This window comes from Epinephelus lanceolatus, chromosome 18, assembly GCF_041903045.1.
Source record: "Epinephelus lanceolatus isolate andai-2023 chromosome 18, ASM4190304v1, whole genome shotgun sequence".
NCBI lineage: Eukaryota > Metazoa > Chordata > Actinopteri > Perciformes > Serranidae > Epinephelus > Epinephelus lanceolatus.
Genome location: NC_135751.1, coordinates 7,666,349 through 7,688,337, shown reverse-complemented (window position 1 = coordinate 7,688,337; position 21,989 = coordinate 7,666,349). Strand labels below are relative to the sequence as shown.

The following is a 21,989-nucleotide window of genomic DNA, read 5'->3' as shown; positions in this document are numbered from 1 at the left end:
TCTAAGAAGGAATTCAACCTCTATGGAGTCAACATGTAACATCACTCTGCAGGATGACATATTGTACATTTCTTGGTCTGTGAATAACTTGAAGGAACATATATTTGGTGAATGATTATGGTCATTTCTTTATCCGTCACCATCAAAATGAAGTCCAGTTTATGACAAAGAAAAGAGTTCGATACTTTATACACAGGGATTTTAATAAGGCCAGAGAATATTAAATGAATTTTCTCTTACACTGCACATAAAAATATATCTTAAAGATGGATCACAGATAAAACACCATCTGGAAATCACTCAAATCAGTTATAAGATCTGGTGACCCAAGTGGGACCACACAGATACTGAGAAGGCCCAAAGAATGATTTCAGGCCCGAGGGGTCTAATCTGGGGGAAAAGGACTTGGATCTGTAGGAACACTGCACCTGGTGTATTTTACTGACAACACACCTATACTGCAGATCTACTTAGAGATTTAACCATCTAACTGTGAGTGTTATTTAATTTAACAATCAAAATATTACATGAAAGAAAAACATGAGCAGCCAGATATCAGGCTGTGTTAAAGAACCAAACAGTTTAGTTAGATTACTGAAACCACTTTATGTCTTTATTTGGTAGTAAAACTTGAATTAATAACAACAGACAGTTTGACAGTTGGGTAACAATTTTACTGTCACCTTTGTTTTCTTTTCCCAACAAGTTTGGCGAGGACATACAATCATCTGACTTAAGTTGCAGATCTCAGAAATTTGGTGAGTACAATGTTAGCATAATAAAGAGAAGTCCCTCCCCTCATGGTGTCTCCCATGGGACCTTATTCCAGAAAAAATATATACAGTATAGTCTGTGGTACGGTATAGACAAATCTTGTTTGAAGTGTGCCATATTACACGTTACACATAAGATGTTTGTCAGTGTAAAACATACTTTTTTAAGTCAAGAAAGTTACAGGTTGTCATAGAAGGATTTAGTTTAGTGTGGAACCGTTCAGTGAACTACATTTCTCATCTTGCACAATGTATGTCACCAACACCAGCAAGCTAGCTAGGAAACTTGTATGTTCCATGCACAAATGTAACATTATCTTACTTGATGTGTTTTATCCAGTGACTCTTGGTCTTTTCATCAGCCAGGAATTAAATGTACAATCAAGACCTGTTGCTCCTGTTGACATCACGCATGCGACTTGTACAGTTGTTCTTATTATCACAGTCCAATACTTTCACTTTTATGACAAACTGTGTATTTTCTTTGACTTGCAAAATTATCTTTTAAAATGAAAAACATCATACATGTAATTCATGGCACAATTCAAACAGGATCTAAGATTTAGTTGTCTGACTACTGTACATATCTTTCCTGAACTGAGGTCCCATGTTGATCCACTGGAAGAGAGGGACTTTGCCTGTCTATGGATAGAAATGATGGAAAAATCCACAAATAAGAAACCAAAGTTGTAATAAACTAGAATTATCCCTTAAAAGGACATCCTTATTAAACAAAGCTCTGGGTTTACACATTTGGTTTCATGCTTGGAGCTCAGCAGGGCGAATTAAACTCCACTTCATGTCAGGGTTACACTCAACTTCTCTGTAAAAATACAGGATCATCACCGTGAGACAAGAACCAAACCAGTCCGTTTATTGACCACAGTTGTTATTAAGCTGTGTTTCGAAACCGCAGCACACAGTAAACCATAGCATAAGAACAGGAAAAACAAAGGTGGAAGCTTTATGTTCTGCCAGTTTTTGAGAGAAAGGATTTATTAACTTAGATTGTAAATCTGCTGTGAACATCTTGTTGCTACAGTGAGTGTAACACTGTGCTGAGGGCCAGCTGCTCAGCTCTGATATTTGAATCTGTCAGTGTGTGGCTGATTGACTGACTCGCTGACCTCCGCTGGAACATCCAACGCTGACAGGCTGGAGCTTCATTTTTCCTCTCCGTTTAAAGATGCTTTGCAGTGAGTTTCCCATCAGCTTTGATCATCTTTTCCCTTTTCTTCGTCCATCCTTCCGCCCAGTTATCAATAACACAGATCGTCACTTTAGAGATTAATGATTTGGCTATATCTCTCCTTTGCACATTTTCCTAACAGGACACAGGAAATCTTTTAATGGATCAAAAGGTTTCTATTGATCAAAGAGCCCAATCGCAGAGACGTTTGGGAATCAGTTTACTTTTCAACAATTGGATTGGGACGCCATAGATTTCTGATGGCTGGATGTGCATGTGCAAGTGCACGTGTGTGAGTGTGTGTGTTTGCTAATTGAATGAATGAGCTGATCTGTTATAGAAATGAGGTTAAGGCAGACAGGAGGCCTTCTGGTTGGCCAAACCCTGCCGATCCAGCAGGACGGGAAGCAGGGATAGCTTTGACGACAATACAATGTTCTCTCTGTGAATGTGTGTATAGAACAATGGCCTGCAACTCTACACATGGTTGGATTTTTGACATAGGGTTTGTGTTTCAGTGTATTCTTTGGAAGGAATCTTTATCTTTTATCCTAAATTGTTCCAGTATGAGTTTCTTTCCTTCTTTCTTGTCTTATTCTTACCCTTTAAGGGCAAACAGCAAAATCACTTAATGTCTTTCTCCCATATTTGCTCATGAGGTGTCTCTTTCACAGTCTGCACACCTTCCCATCAACAATTATGCCCCCATTATAACTGCCTCCAATGAAGCCCTCATCCATTTCTCCCCTCCAGAGCCTCTGTGAAGGGCTTGACAGCAGACGCACCGCCATCCCGCCGCCAGGACGAAATCAGGACGAGCGGCGTGGGCGTGCAACAAGGAGGGAGGTTAATGATCAGCGAGGGGCTGAAAGGAGAGAGAGTGGGCAGGAAGTGTGCAGGAACAGAGCGGGACAAGGAGGAGATTAAATGACGCCCACATGGCTGTCTGGGTGGTGAAGAGACTACAGCAGAGAGAGAGAGAGGAGAGAGAGAGAGGTTAAAAGGTCAGAACTCCAATGTATGTAAGTTTTTCTTTCTAAATTCATGTAGTGATTCAGGTTTAGGATATTTCAGTGAATCACTTTTTGTTTGTAGTAGTTTATGTGTTTGTTAAGTTTTGAACATGTGATCTGTATCTGGACACATTACCTGGATAATGACATGTGATTGCAGGTTTTTACATTCAAACTTTGTATTAATAAGCATTTTTATCATCTCAACTTTGCCTGCATTGTGAGATCTGACCTGAATTTGCAAATTCAGTGGGAGGAGATGGTGGACTGGTCAATAAACATGGTATTTTCCAGGTCAGGCCAAGTAATGTTGCTGTATCAGTGGTTGTATGGGCTGTACTTGAAAACCTGAACTAACATTTCTTTTCATTACCAGTTCATTGTCATTGTTGATTAATCTTTTCAGCAAAAAACGTCAGTAAATAGGTAAATATGTCCATCACAATCATCAAGAGCCAAAGGTGATATTGTGATGTGATGTTGTGAAGCGCTTATTTACCCTGTTAACACAGCTAAAATTGAGGGTTCAGTTTACTATTAAATAAGACAAACTAATGAGGCATAAATACATAAATCAAAAGCTGGAACTGGGAATGGACTATTGCTTATGCATTTATCACATTAGTTGCTGATCATTTTTCTGTCTATCAACTAATCAATTTAATGCACAAGAAGGGCTTGTCTGTAGCTTTTTGATGGGCAGATCAGATGGGGAGTGAGGTGACCTTTCATAGCCCAGTCTCCAGATAAAATGTTGGCATTGTACGGTTCTGCAGACCATGGACACATTACATTTGTACATGACATATGTATCACATTGCCATTTTTAAAGTGAGGTAGTATATAGGCCGATTTTGTCATCACGAGGTGGAGGGGATGGTGAATGACGTTTCACATAGACGAGACTCTTGCCAAACTGCAGACCCCTGTTTGAGACCAGCATCAAAACTGTGGCTGTTTTTCCAGCAGCTTTTCAGCCACCAAACATAGGTGTTTTTAAAGCAGTCATTGTTTTTCCAATGGGGGTAGTGCCATGAAAAGCAGATGTTTTTTGACCAAGACGTTGACGGCTTCTCCAGCCATGATTGTGCCCACAAAACCAGGTATTTTAAGCTAAAACATGATCTTTTCCTAACCATGGCCAAGTGGTTTTTGTTCCTAACCTAATCACTTGTTTACCACAAAAAAATTGTCATCGTATGCTTGATGTAACAATGTACAAATGTAACATATCTGTCCGTTTGCAGGGATGTACAATGCCAACATTTGTTCTGGCCACTGGGTGGCCTTTCAATAGGTTAGGCAGATTTTTCTGAAGAAGCTAAACTGCACAAATTGCATGTCCACCACCCTGAGGTCTGGGCTGGTAAGAATGCTGCAACGCTTTGAGGGACTTTTTTTTTTAAGTCTTAAGGTATAGATTAGTCTTAATGTCATTCTTCAGTTCTGCTTGGAGTGACTCCTCAGTGTTGTAAGATAAGGACTACAGACTACGAACACTGAAACAGCCAGTAGTAGGCCTCCAAAGGTGACGTGCCAGTGATGCATCACAGTTTCATGTTCACTTCGTCATGATTAAAACTACACAGCATTCAGTGCATTCAGTATGTGCATGTTTCAGTTGATTGTGCATGCATCTGTACCTCCAAAACTGAAAGCTCAGGGTTCAAGCAAAAAAATGAAACATACTCTCTAAAAAGTTTCTTGTTGTACTATTTGTGTGCGTGTATTGGTGTCATACATTTTCTCAAGTAGCCTATTGTACTTTAGTACAATTTGGAGGTACTTTACTTGAGTGTTTTCAGTTACTTTTTACTTCTACTCCACTGCATTCATTTGCTAACAATAATGACTAGTTACTTTACAGATTCATATTCTTAATACCCACTAGAAATCAACTAATAGATTATCATTTATTATTACAGATTAAGCTAGGTGGAAGCATATAAAGTAGTTGGAATTAGCTCCACCTTTACCAGCCGCAACATTAAAGCAATGGACACAATAATGCATCAATGATTATAATAGAATTATATGTATGATTTTGAATGGATCATTCTGCATAATAAGTACTTTTACTTTTGTTACTTTAAGTGTTTTGATGCTAATAATATTGTTCTTTAAGTATAATGCTTTACATTTACTTATAAGAGTATTTCTATACTGTGGTAATGCTACCTTTACGTAAGTAAAAGATCTAAGTACTTTTTTCCACCACTGGTATATTGTTGCAAACCTGGTGTACTTTATGAACTCATCATAGTACATTTCTAAAATACAGAAAGACATGGCAATGAATGCATAAAAAGAAAAATCTCACAGAGCCTTAAATGCAACTAAGAGACAATTTTCTCATTTCCAAATTCCAATTAAAAGCTGGCTTACCCAGCCCATTGCACTGTACTTTATTTATTTTTTATTTATTTATCTAGAAAATCAGGACGTGTACAGGAGTACACGTAAATATGCCAGATTGTAGCCCGGGGACTAATTTCCATCTGGAGTCTTTTAGGCAGGTTGATGTTACATCACAAAAGAACAAGAGATATACAGTATTAAAAAACAAAGAAAGAAAGCAGAAGGAAAAGAAAACAGGACAATGCATAAGTATGCGTTAAAACAGAGAGTTAATACAGTACAGCATGCAGTTAGAGGTGATTGCAACTTTGGTTAGCTCTAAGCCACACCTTCAGGTGGCTCTTGAAGGTGGCCAGGGTGGGACATTTCCTTATGGTAGAGGGTAGTGTGTTCCAAGCTGCACTCCCTTTAATAGACAGGGTGTTTTGGCTGAAGGAGGCTTTACAGTAGTCATTTATGCTGTACCTGTTGGGACAAACATCCAACAGAATCTTCACATTAAGAATTCTGTAGATACATATTACACATACACAGAAAGACACCAACAAATGCATGTAGAGCAGAATTATACAGATACCCATTGGTAGTTAACATTCAAAAGAGAGCACTCAGATTTTTTAATCACCTTAAATCCATCCCCTGAGACAGCCTCAATGGGGCTGACTCTTTCTTGGGACTCTTAATCCAGAAAGAGTCCCCTATGTCAGTTGGTGCTGAGGCTAACTGGCACATCTCAGAAACGCTCAGTCTCACAACAACACTGCTTTCCAAAGACCAATCAAAGTAAACCAAATTATACCACAATGTAAAGTAATCTATTTAGAGCATCAGACAGCAGAAACTTAAACCCGAAGTCCCTGAAATGAAATTATGAATTGGCAGAACACTTCTCTATAGGGTCAGAGATAGAACGTAGAGAGAGAGAGAACCTAACCAAGTACAGGCTAAGTGAGCACAAACTGCCAATGGGAAATGAAGGACACAAAAACTCATGGCAACCAAAAGAAAGTAAAATATGTGGTCGCTGTTCGACAGGTGAGGTTGAGTTGAGATGCACTGCTCCTACAATGTAGGAAGTTCATCTCAAAGTGCATTTCAAAGAATTTAATTTGCTCTCAAAATTTAAAAAACAAACCAAAAAAAAAACTGCTAGGAGAAGCAGACAGGGCATTTCTTGCTGCCCAATATGTATATAAGCATGCCACAGGGCAGTGAATGACAAACACACATGCACACACGCAAAATACATATTATGTGTTTTCTACTATTTTTTTGTTGTTTTATACATTTACCTATTTTATTTTACTTAAAACGATAGATAGATAGATAGATAGATAGATAGATAGATAGATAGATAGATAGACCTACACATCTTTTTAAAACAGCTATATCATGACAGGGAGCCAAACTGTGTGGTACAAAACATTTTAAACTTGCTCTAGACTTCCTTTGTCCACATGCCGAAAAAGAGGAAAACTCTAATAATAATGCTACTCAAAATACCATTTTACTTGATATACAGTAGATGTCAGGGATGGCTGCAGTGGTATGTTGCTTTAAGAGAGTGTTGCATGGTCATGACGATGCTTGCTAAGTTGTTGCTAGTGCAGCCCATTGCTTTGTCATGCTCCATGCATGGGATATCAATGCCAAATTCACCCTTTTGGCATCTAAATGAGAGGTACAGAACCTTCGACCAACATCAATGTAAACTCATTTACGGCAATACTTGGTGCTGAGATTAACTGATGTAGTAGAAAGAGAAAGTCTGCGTAGGGCAGGATGGAGGGGATGTGGATGGGTCAAACCAAACTTTCACACTGCAGTTGGTGTCACATGTAAAACCAAAAGTCAGTATTGTTTTAATGCAATGTTAAAGAACTTACATACACACAACTCACAAAGGATGCCCTGTGCATCGCTATTAGATGCTGAGAGGCGTGAGTAAGCATTGGCATTTGATGACCTGGGAAGGAGAATGGGTTGGCTAGTGAGGACGGTGCTGGTGACTCTCCCACTGGAGTGATTCAGAGTTGTAGAGTTTCAGTACTGATGTATTGTGTATGTGCATCAATTACCCCGTAAGGCCAAGCTCATGTTATAGTTTGAGAGGAAAGAGAACTGACAAATGTTACACACTGGCCCATGTGTCAGATTAATCCAGAAGCTTCTGACTCTGGTTTTCTAGTGAAATGTTTCTCTTCCAGTTTCCTGGGACTCTTCTTCCTGACAGACTGACCTTCATACCTCCTGTGGGGTCATGACCTCCTGGCTGCCTCAGCCTGGTTTCTGTCTTGTCTCTGGTCAGGAGTGGAATGTAAGAATCAGCCAAGACATACACCTCAAATTATCTGTTAGTGTTTCTGACTTCTGGTCTGCATATTTTGGGCTTTCCATCCAGGATTTATCACAGTCTAGGATCAGGGTTAATTTAGAAGTAGAGTGATTGTTAAGTTACACATTGCTTCAGAGAAATACAGCAGTCTGATTGGACAAATAAGTTTTCTGTCCTGCTTTCTCTGTCTGTCTGTCTGTCTTCTCTAACAGTCCTATCAGACAGGTCAAATGACTCCAGAACCAGGAAGTTATGCTCCAGTATTCCTGGAAAAGAGTGGTGATGATATGTATTTGTGTGTGAGATATGAATGGCTTTTTGAAAATCATGAAAGATGATATAGGAGAGGGAGTGAAAGGGAGGCATGTCTGAGTGGAAGAAAGAGAGGAGTTGTGCATCCAGACTGCTGACGTTGTTGCATTAACTGTGAAACCTGAACCACTGATGCAGACACATAACAACATTTATTAACCATTATTAATAACATTTACACACACCCAGACACACACACATATCAGTTGATGGAGAAAGAGATAGAATGTATCAGTACATTGGAGACTCAACTTTTTTTTTTAATTTTACCTTCATGGTGTTTTGACTGCATCAGTTTTAAATTTGATAAACCTGATAATTAAATTAAACTGCATCCAGCCACATTGGTCAGCTATATTTTAGTGTATTTTTTAGCTGTAAAAAGACAAAGATTTTGTCCCAGTCCCCATGATCAAAACAGTCAAACCAAAAACTGAGTACCGTCCACTGGCTAGACCAACTTTCTCATTTTACAGCTAAACAGTACACTAAAATATGTTTCTGAAAACAATGTGAGAACTGGGCAATACAGTAACAGAGTCTTGATTCATATTTGATCAGCGCTGCCTAGTTCAGCTCTGAATCATAAAAATAAAAATGGTGGTGTTCATATGTGAAAATTATCTTAAACAAAATGTGTAAGTACTGTAAACATTAGCTGTCCACAAGGCTTATTTTCTGCTCTAATCCCCCCCCAAAAAAATCCCTTTGGCTTTTTGATAATGGAACCAGGGCGAAGCTAACTTCCACATCGGCCCACTGGAAAAATGTCATCCACAGAGCACTCTATTAGGAGCTCTATATAGAGGAGCATGATTGTTTTTATAGGATTATCTGCTTCATACTGTCCGGATATAGTGACAGTTATATAGATGTATAAAATAACTTTTTGGCATATTTGTTAATGAGAGTAGGTGTTTCTGTGATGATCTGGAGAATGCAAGGATGAGGCCGATCATGGAGTTCTTTCTTAATGCATTACATGCAGAAGCTATGTGTCATACATGAACAGAGAGAGAGTCACAGCTTATATACTAGGATGTTAGCACGTGTGCTGTTACCTACATGGTGCTTTGCCAAATTTAACTTGGCCTTCGGCCAACTAAAATTAGTCTAACTTGTAGCTGTCCTGGCGGAACATGATTCTCAAGGGTTCTTTGACCTTATATCCATTGGTCAGTGAAGATGTAAAAATACATACTAACAGTTAAGAAAAGTGCCTACTGTATCTTAAAATGACAACCATATGTAGTTAAATGATTACTGTCAATCCTTAAATCAGCTTATAGGTGCTACAGCTGTACTGATGCTGAGCAGTAGATGATGAATTGTTGGATACATGTAGTTCTGGGTACTGGGAGAGGTGCAAATCAAGTATGGGTTAAAGGTCCAGTGTGTGGGATTTAGGGGCACCTATTGGCAGAAACAGTAAATTATATTCATGACTATGTTTTCATTAGATTAAGAATAGTTGTGTTTTTGTTATCTTAAAATTAGCCATTTATATGATGACGTAGGCACAGATGCTTCCAGTCCCCTCTCGCTATGCTAAATTTGTGCTAATTCTAGGCTACATTTAGGCTCTTATGTCTATTTTGCAAGAGTTGGTGATGATTTTTGTGTTTGGCTTTGGATGGTGGTGGCGTGTGGCTGCAAGTCACTCTTCAGGATGAGGAAATCAACTCACCAGTCTGTAAACTCTCCTCCTGCTGACTTCTAGCTAGCCAGCTGTTAGCTAGCCAGGTCAATGTTTCAAATGTAAACATCAGTAAACACTGAGGAACGATAGAGAAGAGTGGGTGCCAGCTGAAAACATCCTGCTAGCCATTGTACATTGGATAATAAACTTAACAACATCCGTGCCACATCAGTTTCCAACAGGATATCAGCAACTGTAAAATCTTTCAATTCACCAAAACCTGGCTAAATCCGCCATTCAACCAGGAGTCTCTTTTTCTATATGCTGATCTGACAGAGCAGGGGCCTCTGACGAGAGAGGGAAAGGTGGCATGTGCTTTACGGTATATTAGGACTGGTGTGTTGGTAAGAATGGGAGATGCTGTCCCGTTCCTGCTGTTGATCACTGCTATATGCCATGCAGAGGTGGCTGCAGAGTGGCGTCACGGCCCTTGTTCAGGTGGAGCAACCAGCCATCGAGGTTGTGATGTGTGGACAGTTAAATCATCCCACAACCAGAAATCCTGGATTACCAGATCCATCCGGAAACATAGACTGTTATAAAGCAGCAGCCAACAATGTAAGAAGATGCAACAAAGGGCTAAATTATAGTGTACAAGTTAAAGGAGCTGATGAGCTGATTTCACTGAAGTTGTACCTCGTGTCATTCAGTGTGATAAATAAATGATTGATTGACTGATTGATTGACTGACTCATTATATCTTGATATGGAGCAGGTTCTTTTCCACATAATCCGCTATGTTGTTCTACAGTAGCCCAGGACGGACAAACCAAACACTGGCTCTAAATAGGGTTATTCACATTTTCGCATAGGCCATCGTAGTTTTCCTACACACTTGGCACACACAACAGGTTTCAGTTCTGCAACCTCACGATTAGATGTCAATAAATTCTACACACCAGACCTTTAAATGAGGCATTTTTCAGTCAAGGGACATGCTTGCTTACTATAAGGCATGTAAACTGACTCAGAGTCAATACCGTTGTCTACAAGAAAAAAATAAACTTAAAGCACAAGGGCTTATGGGTAGTAGGATATGGATGTTGAGAAGTGAATCCAGGACTTCCTTAAGCAGCTGGCAGTCCAAGTGGGTGTTTAGACTGAAAGCAGTCTTGTGTTGAAACAATGCAAGGGCTGCATTGGTGAAGGCATGTTGCTTTAGGTACCAGTGAGACAATGTAATCTGATTAGGAAGTCCAGTTGGAGTAAGAGATTACTGCAATTTTTTGGCTTATCACATGAAAAATAAAAACAGTGTCCAGCAGTTTATAACACTCAGGGGCATGATTTTAAGACTCACAGTAAAAAAATCGCATTCAAAGAAATCTACCAGGAATTTGCACTCGTATCTATTTGAATGGTTAACACAGCCTTTGCCTGATGATATCAAATTATGCTCCACTTGAGCCTGGTTGAAAGTTTTTTGTCGTAGCTCTCCACGTTGGCACCCCTGATATGCATCAATTCTGGTAACTACAATGTTATCATAATGGCTTGGAATTGTGCATTTGTGCAAACCATGGATACGTAACATTTGCATGTAATTATATACCTGACACATTGATTGAATACATTTCAACAGCGCTGTGGTTAACGTGTGGTTAGGTTTAGGCACAAAAAACACTTGGTTATGTTAAAGAAAAGACAACATTTTTGCTAAAAATTCTCAGTTTAGGGGTGCACATGACAGTTAAGTAAGTTAAGACAGCGGAAGTCCGAATAGGGCAGGTGGGAGAGGTGGTGGATGGGTCCAACAATTACTTTCATCCGGGAGGCTGTTTTTTGCTTCCAGTAAGATTGTAAAGCCAAACACAACCACATGCTTTGGCAGTCTAAACCTAACCATGTGTGTGTGTTGGCTGAATGTAACCAAGTGTTTGGAAAAAAAATTAAATTTGCAGTGTTATACCTATGTAGTGCATTTATTTTGAAAGAGACTGTATGCAAACTATAAATGTCCTGTGAAAACAAGAGTGTATTTTGAAAACACACAAAGCATATAACAGGCTGAAGTTGACTCGGTGTCCCAGAATGTGAACAACCAACGCACCCAGGATACCTTTCACATCATATCTCACATCTCACTGTGGAAAGTCCATGACCAAACATCAATTTGTGACAAGGTCAGAGTGAGAATGTGTTTTCCATCCACATTACAATGACAGGATTAGCTCTTGCACTCCTACGCTTTAAAAACGTGGATATAATTCATATAAAACAAGCAAATGTAACAAATCTGTGGTTTTCAGAAATGTACAATACATTTTCTTGTGGTGACTGTGCTGAATTAATTAGCTTTGATCTACATCCATGGACCGATCTACATTGCCTTCTCTATCCATAACGTGCTGCAGCTGTTGTCCTCAGTCAGTTAGGAGGTGAAGAATGGCAGGAAGCCTTACCAAACCTAGCCTTTATGTTTCCAACTAAAAGTTGAATGTAATGTAATATGAAATGATCACAAGTCCTGAAATTACTATAGATAACCTTGTGACTTACAAAGGAACCAACTGGAAGATTTATTTGTCGCCCTATAGAGTTTTCTTGAAGGTAGCATCTAGTGGCCACTGGAAGAACTACAATTCCAGACTTCAGCATTGGCATCATCATGCAACTGTTGCAGTCACTGCTTGTAAGACATAGAAGTTCAAACAGAGGTCAAGAGGTGGAAGTCACAGCAGGTATGTAATATTCATACACAGAATGATAATATGAGAGAACAGTGGAGAGCAGAGGAGAGAATTCAGAGCCTGAGGGGATTTTCCAGCTTGCTCGCTGCTATCAGCCGTCTGATAAGACGCTGTCAGCTCAGCGGCTCTTATCTACACAACACATTTACACCCAGGCTATGGCAGAGGAGAAGGGCCACAAAGGACAACAACTGCCCCTAGCCAATAGCCCTTCATGTTTGTGCATGAAACTGCATGAATTTCATGATAAATGTATAATGTTGTGAGAACTGGAGTAAGATATTCAGTGTTTCTGTAAGGCAGAGGGTCCAGTCAAATTCCCGTACCAACAATTTATGTCTGGCGCATATTTTTCTTAATTTTAAATTATCCCATGGAAAGACCCAAACCATTGTCTACTAATAAGGATTGTTTGTGTATCAAAGCTTAAAAAATCGTCTTCCTATGTGCCACAGAGGTTCATTGTTGTCCAAAATCTATTAAAAACAAATTAATGAGCCACACTGTTGCACTGGGTGACATTTTCCCTCATTATCATGATCATAAACACTAGTTTATTTCTGCTCAATCTCATTTAAACCTTAGTGCTGCCACAAATACTCACTAGAGCACCAAATGTGGATAAATCCGCCTCTGAAAATAGTCCCTAATAGATGCACCATTCACTCCTGTTTGAGTAAAATTTGCGAAAGACTGCAGTGATCAGCTGATTTCAGAAGCTACTCAGCTTTGAAAAAGAACACACACACACACACACACACACACACACACACACACACACACAAAAGCTTTTATTCTTGACTTATTTTTAAAGATTCACATCTTCAATAGGAAACAATGGGATTGGGGCTATGAGCTACAGACAGAGTAGGGGAGTCAAGAAGTATTGGGAGATGGACAAACATATTGTTGGTTTTATTTCATTTGTTTTTTTCCATGGGATTTCATGACAATAAGAAAAATGCAGAAGAACTCCCACTTTTTTGTACCTACTTCCCCTCAGTCAAAGGCCTTGATCAGAATAACAGATAAAAATAATCATTCAGGACAGTACGAATGGAAATACTTTTTTTTCCTGGGAAAAATTGATTGACTTTGTGTTTGTAGTGCAAAGGTTTTCCCATTTATTTCAACACACGTATAGTTTCTTGGAGCTGACATGCAGTGGTGAGTATGAAGAACTGCAGCTTAGGGCACACTAGCTAACCAACTAGTCCTCAGTCAGAATGGCTGTTGCTTACAGTAATTTAAAAACCAGTGCGTACTATGATAGAACTACTGTCTAACTACTGTTGGTAGTACTGACAGTGTCAGCAATTAGCTGATATACCTTTGAGTGCTACAGCTGAAATAGCCAGTCAGTCCATCAATAAATCATTTTATAGCAAAAATCCCAAATGACATTTGGTTCCAGCTTCTCATATTTGGATGTGTGCTGCTTTTCCTAGCCTTTGAATATCTTGGGGCTCAGGACAAGCAATATAAAAATGTTAACATGCGCTCTTGGAATTTGTCATAGACTTTTTTCTTTTACTTTTCTGATATTTTAAAGACAAAATGATAGAGATACTAATAAAACAAATTTAAAAAAATAATGTGATTAATCATTTCTTACATCCACTGACATGGTGCAGTTTAATCAATGCCACATACGTAGCTCATTGTGGCAGAAACACTGAACACTATGCTGACCTCTGAACTCTAGTATTATAATATTTTTACCCGCGAAAACAAGTCTTTTTCAATGCCAAATTCTTCATGCTCTATAAAGCTTTACATACTTTATGTTTTTTTAATGGTCCAACATATCTTACGTGCGCAGGATGCTGACATCACATAAGTTAAAAAACAAACAAACAAGCCTTTTACCACCCACTGCCTGGATGATATGTAGAACTTTCACAGACTGTTAATATCATGAAATCCTTACACAAGAGGGCAGTGAGTATGCTAAGCCATTTTCTTATATGAACTCAAGACAGTATTCAGATAATCCAGTCCGGACATTGTTTGGAGTTACACTTTCACACATGTAGCATACAACAGGAGATTGTCTGGGTCAAATGCATTTTCATCTACTGGAAATACTCAGTTTGGTTGAATTAAGACACGGGCTGGCACTTGAGAGCATGCATGTGGCGGAAAATGATGCCGATTACACCGATTCACACTGATATATAGTTGTAGCTGGTTTGGTCATAAGCCACAAACCCTCTTGCTGTTCCTCTAATTTGTCTGACAATTCTGGATTTGGCCTTTCCTGACAGAAGTTCCAGAATCTTGTCATAAGACATTTTCGTTGCTGTCTTTGTGTAAATGACTCTTTATCTTCACCCTCAGCTGTTTTTTTGTTGTTGTTGTTGTTGTTGTTGTTTTTTGTTTTACTGGTTTCACACAAGCTGCATGCTAGAAACTTCATCAACACACCCCCTCGCTCACTGTGGATTCTCTGGACAGTTACCTGCTCTATTCACACATGGACTCAATTGGACATTACATGGACTTTGTACCAGGGAGCTGGCAGGGTTGTGTCTGTAATGTCCAATTCAATTGATTTGGACACTTGCATTTTCACATACAGCTTCTCTGGGTAATGTCTAGAAAATTTCAGGATTGCAGTGCATGTCAAGGGGGCTACAGTGTGGCAAAATTATGTCTTGATATAAATTAAATATACTCACAATCTTCTCAACTTCCTGTCATATCTTCAAAGTGCCAGAGTTGAACCAGTGCCATTGTACACCAGGAATGAATCCTTGTGAGCGATCAGTTACATCACATTTGCAAATTGATACAAGGTTTGAAAGGTAGCTTGAGTGAAGACTGCCCTGTCTATTCCCTACCCAATACATGCTGGCAACAGAATGTCACTGTTTGCTTCTGCTGCTTTAGTTGAAACCATTCAGCCCAGTATCCCCAGGAATTGTTATTAATCATATTGGACGATTCAGCACCTCATGATTTACAATGCTGTGCCAACAGTCAGTGCAAATCACAATGTAGAGTTTCCTTCATGTAGTAAGGCAGACAGCAGGCTCTTGTCATGTACTGTTCATACCTTTACCCAGACAAAAAAGCACCACAATTCGTTTATCCCATGTAATCATGAACTACTGTAGTAATTTGTCTACAACCCACGTAATCGGGAAGGCTGCAATTACGTAACCAATGAGGTAGTCCGGACTTCCCAATAGAGGACTTTTCCCCAGGAGACCAGTGTTCAGAACCATGTGATGTACACAACTTTGCACTGAGTATTTTAAGTCATTGGTAGGGTGCTAAGATAATATACGAACCATGTATAAGGATACTTTACAGACTGTAACGGTGTGGTAGATTGGTATGTAGCATGTCTGTTTTATGCACGAGACCCTGAAGTAATGTTTGCCTCCTTAACCACAATCTTTTTACAAGTGTTTATGGGGTCACTTTCGTACCTGTAGTTCAGTTTATTTGGATCAGACCAATGAGAAAAATGAGTGGAGTAAACATGAAGTCACTTGAACTGACATGTACTGTAACTCATTGATTGGACAGTTTTTGTGATGTCAGGCCTAAATAAAAACATGGCTGTTGGTTAGCAGTCTGAGCAGACTACTCAGCAGTCTATTTAGTGGCTGTTAATTGGTGCAGTTGGATTGACTGACAATTGTCCGTGTTGGTCCCTTGGTAAATACCAGTAAATCCTGTGGAATGGCTCTTTATTGACCTATTAGAGAGAGACTGTAGGGGGGATGCACCAACACACACAGACACTGAGTGATTTGTGTTTGGTGTGTATCCTCGAAGGCTCCTATCTGACAACTCAATATACAGTTTGTGTGTGTGTGTGTGTGTGTGTGTGTGTGTGTGTGTGTGTGTGTGTGGGACAGCCATTTAGCCTTCTCTCTCTCACAAACACCTAAGCTGTGAATTGATGGGGCCCTTAGAGGCTAAAGCATTGATCATCTGCCTCTGACTCACCTAAAGAACGGATAGTAACTTCACTTAGTGGATGCGAATAAACACACCGTTCACACACATAGAATAAACAGAGAGGTATGAAAATCATTGGCTCTCTGTGTGTCTGTATGTGAAAGACACACACAGTGTGTACAGGTGTGAACTATGGCTGACTGTTATTTCAGCCATGACCCTGCCCTGACTGTCATTATCCTCTCTTTAAACCTGATCCCTCTCACACTGGGCTACCATTATGGCACAGAGACAGGGGGTGGGTGGGGGCACCTTGACAAATTGTTCAGGTCACAAAACAACTGAAACAAGTTGCACTTGTTGTTATTTTAAGAGGTTTACAGTAAGTCCTATAGATAGTAACTTGGTGGTCAAAGGTCAGGTGTTCCTGTGATCTTTGAATAATTGCACATGAGGTTGGAGTGGTCACACAAGACAAACATGGAATCTCAACAAGGAGTCTCTTATTGTATGTGTGTCCTTCTCAAATCTTGAGAAGCATTCATCCAATCTACTTAACACTTAGTTTATCGCTGGGGATACAAGGACCAGCCTGTTTTCATTTCCAAGGCATCAAATATCAGTGCATCGTCACACCCCTCGGCATGGGATATTGACACAAAAGGCACCCCTTAACATCTTGAGATGCACCGGAGTTTCAACTAACTCCAACGTAAATCCGTCAATAGCAATACTTTTGATGCTGAGGGCAACTGACATAGCATAAAGAGCCAGAAAGTCCGCATAAGGTGGGAGGTGCATGGGTTAAACAAAACCAGACTTCTATCCAGGAGACCACAATTTGTGTCCCACGTGACACCAAAAGTCAGTGCTGTCTTAATGTAAAGCTATGTAATTTACATATGGTTGTCGCACACGGACACACAAACATGCTTAGTATAACCCATAACATGGTCTTTTTTCGAAAATATAACCAAGTAGTTTTGTTGCCAAACCCAACTGCAGCTATTTCACAACATTAATCACGTATTACAGTGTGTTTCAGCTGTGTATCATGTAGATGCACTTAAGTGCTGCTACTATCAGACACCGAGGGGTGGGACAATGTGTTGGTATTTAATGGCATCTGGTCTATTTTTCTGTTTATGAACGACATAAAGGACCTATCATATAATATAACTGTGGTTGTGTCAAAGCAAACAACTAATTTGTAAATGCACTTAACATTTTTATCTGACCACATGTAGCCATGATTTGGATGTGTTTTTCAGAGGCTGATTTATTTATTTATTTTTTGGGAACGTTTTCCTGTGAAAGTCACAGAGAGTTCTCATCCTTGAAACACTCTCTTATAAGAGTGAGACATGAAATACTTCCATTAAAGGTCTAGTGTGTAGGATTTGGGGGGATATTTGAAGAAACACAATATAATACCATAAGTATGTTTTAGTTACTGTATAATCACCTGAAAAAAAGACTCATTGTGCTTTCTTGACCTTAGAATGAGCCATTTATATCTACACAGGGAGCAGGTCCTTATTTTTGAAGATCGCCATGTTTCAAGAGTAGCCAAGAACAGACAAATTAAAGCGTGTTTCCAGATAGGGGCTTTCACATTTTCACGTTTTTGCATCGGCCACCATAGTTAGAAACCTATCTGTAACGAGCAGCATAAAAATAAATAAATAAATAAATAAAAAACACACACATTTGTAATGTTAAACTGCTTTATTCAGTGCTTTTTTAATCACCTCTTTGTTTTGGAGAGGAAGAGACCTCTGTGGATAATTTGGCTCCCTGTAAAACCTCCTGCATAAACACTGGAGGAATTCTAACCAGGAGAAGTGTCAGCTGGTTGCAACCTGCCATCCTCACCACTGGATGCCACTGGATCCCATATCTTATACACTAGACCTTTAAATGCAAATCCCACATTTAAAGTCACATTACTGATACTCCACTGTGAGGCTATTTGAATTGGCCAGAATGATTTTCTCTGGCAGTTAGCATTTTTCAGTCTTTTTGAGCTCCTCATGGAGGCACTCAGTGATAGCCGGAGCCAGTGTTCTTCCCATTCAAAAATAATTCATGTTGTGAATATGCAAATGTCCGATCCTTGAATATAATATGACTCCAGATATATTTTCTAATATGCAGGCCAATAGTAACACCTGGTCATGTTAAGCATGAATTTCATTGCATTTTCATTATATTTCCATACATTTATTGTATTTATGAAATGAAACCTGAAATTCTGGAATACTGACGGATTCAAATCTTTATAAACAAGATGCCCATGCTGAGGGAGCTGGAACAACAGCAGTGACAGCAGCCTTTGTGCAGAGACTGTTAGCTGAAATGCACATAAAACCACAAGTTCAAGTGCTCAACCGTCACTGAATTTCACTTGAATTTTAAAACAGCACCCTGCTTTGTTTTGGGGTAAGCACTGACTGGCCAGCCACATCACTGCAACACAAGACAGAAGAAAGGAACAGGACACAGTGCTACTTTCCAGCCACAAGTCAAAGTGGCTCAGCTTGGCATGTCAAATCTGGACACCAAGAAAGTTTTTTTTTTTTTTTTTTTTAAATTTAAAAAGGAAACCCGTAAACATTTTGCCTTAAAAATTTGCAATGAATGTCAGGTACAAATGTCTGCATGTAGAGTTAAGGGTTCAGTATGCCTGAAACAAACTATGTCACAATCAGAGGTGGGCTGTAAATGCTGCAGCTATAGACTCCTTTGACTGCCTCCACAGCGCCTCTCCATGAACTCTGCATCTTTTGTGTTTCTGTGGTCTCTCTCAATGCAATGAATCGTTCAAATGGGGATAAAAGCAAACACTTTCAGACAGTCTCTCCTCTAAGGCATTGGTGTTTTCTGTCACAGAAAAGGTGATAAATAAAGAGAAGTGGAGAGAGACGTTCTTATCCTGGCACATGGCCACCACCTAATTGCTGCTACTTCAAAGTTACAAAAAATGTTGGGCTGTATCAGAAAGACGCTTTCAAATGGTCTTAGATGACAACAAGTGCTTTATTTCAAGCATACTGAGACTCCCTGTCTGAAGGCAAGTCACAAGGGTCTGTGATTGATGAGCCATAACTGTGTCGTAATTAATTAGACACCCTTTATAAAAGTTTTATAAGTTACTAATTTACTAATACCAATTATTTTGACTAATAAGTATGTTAAGGCTGCTTCATAAACATGCTCAACTCTAAATAATAATGTGTCTGAATTCAATTCAATTAGTTCAATGAACTCGTTTAAAATTCTTAAAATTACATTTACTGCTCTTTTTTCTTGAAAAATCTAGAATCTACGAATGTGCAAACATTGTTTTTTTAAAAGGTGCAGTCTGTAGGATTTCGTGGCGTCTACCAGTGATGTTGCAAAACTGAAACTGCATGTGGGAGAACAACACATTCTTTTTCCAAGTTGTCACATATTGCAGCTTTGTCAGTGGACTTTCATGTCTACATATTACATGCTAGGTATCCTCCTGTGTCTGCTGTGATGTTTGTTTCGGAACACCACTACCATTGCTGAGACACAAACAAAAGCACGTGGTTAGATTTAGGAAAAAACGTCATTGTCTGGCTCTACATTAATACGGGAGGCAAACAATGGGCTCCCAGGTGAAAGTCTGAGGTTTGTTGGACTGTGTACTCTATGGAAGAGAACTCGCTGTGTATGTAGATATAAATGGCTCATTCTAAGGTAGTGACAACACAATTCTTATTTTAAAGTACGCTTAAACTAATGAAAACATAGTTCTAAAAATTTTACACCATTTTTGCCAGCAGATGCCTCTAAATCCTACACACTAGACCTTTAACAGCTGGACACAAAATGTACAGATGACAACTTGTGTAAGTAGCATACTGGACCATGATTGGTTTTAAACTAACTGTGATGTCATAAATTCTGTAGGTACACCCAGGTGTGAAAACTGAGATTCACAGTGAGCTCAGACAAACTTTCCTTTTTCAGATGATGAATGTGACACAACTTCTGCACAGATGTTCAGCACAGTGAAGCTCAAACATTACAGTGAAGGAACTTTTGGGTTGCCAGGATGTGAAAAATCTGTCTATTGTGAAGTAATGCAGTTATGAATAGGCTATTGGTAACCAATAAAGATGTGGCTAGTGTATTGTAGCAATCTTCATGGCACACACTATTTATAGTCACATCTTAAAGTGGCTAATATTAACAAAAAGCTAGCTAATTAGTTAGCTAACATTTAGCTACATTAGGAAGAGTTAGCCGAATGTCAGATCAGCAACTTCAACCAGATTTGCTTCTCCTTTATTCCTGTGGTAATGTTAAAGGCCAGATTACTTGGTTGCTGACATATTTACAAGATGATATGAATTATCATTTGTCAGAAAAGATCAAGGGTAATGTCCCTCTGTGCATTGCAGTGACCATGGGGATGCAAATGTGATGTTAAAACGGGGCTAAGGCATTGATCAAAAGCGTGTATATGTTTTTGGACCAAATACAATCTTTGGAGGATGTTCAAGCAGCCTGTTCTCACTCGAAAGACATCGAATATCACCATTTGGTCAGTGACTTCCATTGTCAGACACCGACGAAAACGCTATCCTTTCACACTGGCATAATACCAGGTGCGGTTAGTGTCAGGAAGAAAAAGAACTAACTTAACCTAACTTTCCACAGTAAAGAGAGGGCATCGTTAGGTCAGCACCATGGTCTGTAGTCAGTAATAAATACATAGAAAGTGTAACATTACTGTACTGATCCCCAGCAGGGGAATAGAGGACATGTACCCAACAGTGCTTGAGCTACATTGCCTCATAGTCTCGTCATTCTCTGTCTCTATTTCTCCCTTTTTTATTGAGACCAGAGCTCCAATTTGTGTCATTTTGCCTCATTCATAAAAGTTAACATCATAATTTTATCCTTCTACCACATAATGTAATCTTTGCTGTTGTCTTTGTGAAGCTATATTGCCTGACACCGAGAAACTTGAACTGCTACACCTGGTGCAAATTTGCAAATTCTCGTATAACAAGGAAATGTCCCACCCTACACTCCCTATGATTGGCAAGCACTTGTTGCCTTTGTTGGTTGAATTGGTTAGGTTTAGGCGAGAGGAGTGAGATTGGTTAGGGTTAGGGTTAAGAATGTTAGGATAAGCCAGTCAGAAGCAGAATAAAACAGAGTAAGGAGGGCCATTCCTTTGCTGTCCTAGGATTGGCAAAGTTGTGCATCTGTCTAAGTGGAACTGGCATCACCATGTTTCCTTTTATCAAACTTGTCTGACTTAGTACAGTATTAGTATCAGTACAGCTGAGCCAGGCTTTTCCTATTTAATCCTACCACTTGACTTGCAGGTTGCAACATGTGTCAAAAACAAATGTGTGTGTGTTAACTTAGTGCAGCAGCAGTGCAGCCCGACTGTCTGTGTGTCTGAGGGTAAAGTTTCCTCTTGAAGCCCAAGATGATAAAAATCCACCGCTCACATATTTCACTAGTGTTGCTAAGTGGGTGATCTATCACGCCTGAGTTATGCAATATCACACACACACAGGAGAGGGAGAAATCATAACAGTGATGGTGACGGTGATGCAAGAGATAAAGGAGCAGTCCACGTATTACAGCATGGCAGCAGGCCGACAGGCGGTGACAGCCAGGAGAGAGAGAGATTACTGAAACACGCACACACACAC

General features: G+C 39.5%; 1 protein-coding gene across 2 annotated transcripts in view; it reads right to left on the bottom strand.

The window, feature by feature from the left end:
* Positions 1-599: 599 nt before the first annotated feature.
* Positions 600-21,989, bottom strand: part of hoxb3a (homeobox B3a) — a 133,367-nt gene continuing 111,977 nt past the window's right edge. Inside the window, exon 6 of one of the 2 annotated variants that reach the window (XM_033645685.2) lies at positions 600-2,924. The gene's annotated coding sequence lies outside the window, so the exon portion shown is untranslated. Of the gene's footprint in view, positions 2,925-5,645; positions 5,799-21,989 lie in introns of those variants that run through there. The other variant, XM_033645684.2, reaches the window with a different exon arrangement.